This window comes from Aethalodelphis obliquidens, unplaced genomic scaffold (assembly GCF_003676395.1).
Source record: "Aethalodelphis obliquidens isolate GAN/ISIS:26980383/991018 unplaced genomic scaffold, ASM367639v1 scaffold3, whole genome shotgun sequence".
Classification (NCBI taxonomy): Eukaryota; Metazoa; Chordata; class Mammalia; order Artiodactyla; family Delphinidae; genus Aethalodelphis; species Aethalodelphis obliquidens.
In genome coordinates, this window is record NW_020837947.1 from 4,696 (window position 1) to 6,262 (window position 1,567).

Below are 1,567 nucleotides of genomic sequence, written 5' to 3' on the forward strand. Positions count from 1 at the left end.
TGGACTGTCTGAGAGTTGAGCAGGCAGGGCTCTGACATCTGGTGCTGTTTGTACGTTAATTTAGGGGCCTAATTGAAGAAAGCGCAGACTACTGGTCAGAGCATCTAGGCTGGCAGAAACCGTCAGCCTAAGGTGGCCAAACAAATGTGGGGCGGAATAAAACCGGCCACCCCAGCATCTCTGCGCATCTCTCTCCTGGACCCTTAAAAGTCATTAGAATCTATATCACTTCCAATGCTGGCGCTCAGGCGGACGAGCAGTGAGGCAGGAGGCCTGGGGAAAATCAACCTCACCTAGAGGCTGCTGGGGAGAAGTTCTGCCCCTCCCCACGAGTATGAGGACTCTCAACTCAGCACGAAGCAGTTACAGAAGAGGGGTCTGCACCCACAGCGCCCCAAGAATGAGGAATGGGACAAAAGGCAGAGGAGTGGTTCGTCACCGGCAAAGCCCATGAAAAATTCCTGGGAGATAAAAATAGAATCTGGGCAATAAAATAAAGTCTAATCTTTTTTCCTCTGTGCTTTGTCTAATTTCACATGCTCCTAGGGTCCCGCAAGCAGAGGTCCCACACCCGGCACTTCAGACCCGATTTCCTAATGCAGAATGGCTGGGTCGACACTTCAGCTCCTTGGGCCCCATGCAGACTCCGCGACATAGAGCCTGAGCTGCAGCCAACCCACCCCTCAAGAGCTCCGCTCCTCCCTCCCGCTGATGCTGCTGGGATCCCTACACAGCAGCTCAGCCCACAGCCCGTGGGGCAGTGCACGTTCTCATCTCTCCATTCTCTGAAGAAAATAAAAAGTTTCACTTGCTTCTGAACCAAACACAGTCTCAATCTGTTGGCTCCAAAGACACTGGGCAAGGAGAGCCTTGTTGGGGCCCACTCTGGTGGATCAGTAACAGAAATTGACAACATTGTAACTTCAATTAACACATGTGTGAGCAAAACTGTAATTAACATATAGCAGTGTATAAGGCTCGGGTAAAATAAGATGTTTCTAACACTTCCATTGGATATTTCCATCACTTTATATGGAGCACAGGGGCACTGCAATTCACCCGTTCCCTAACCCTAACCCTAACCCTAACCTTAATCCTAAACCGAACACTTAACCTAACCCTTACACTACACGGTACCCTAACCCTAACCCTAACCCTAACCCTAACATGTACCCTAACACTAACCCGTTGTCGTACCCTAAAATGGAGCCTGAACCGTCCCCATTCCCTAACGCTAACCCTAAACCTAACCTTAAACCTAACCCTAACCTAAACCTAATCCTAAACCATACACTAACACTAACGCATACCCTAACACGTACACTAACCCTAAACCATTGTCGTACCCAAACCTGTACCATAAACAGTACCTGTTCCCTAACCCTAACACTTACCCGAAGCCTTACCTTAACCCGCACCCTAACCCTAACCCTAACCCTAACACTAACACATACCCTAACACATACGCTAACCCTAAACTGTTGTCATACACTAACCTGTATCCTAAAACGTACCCGTTTCCTAACCCTAACCCTAAACCTAAATCTAACCCTTACCCGAAGCCTTA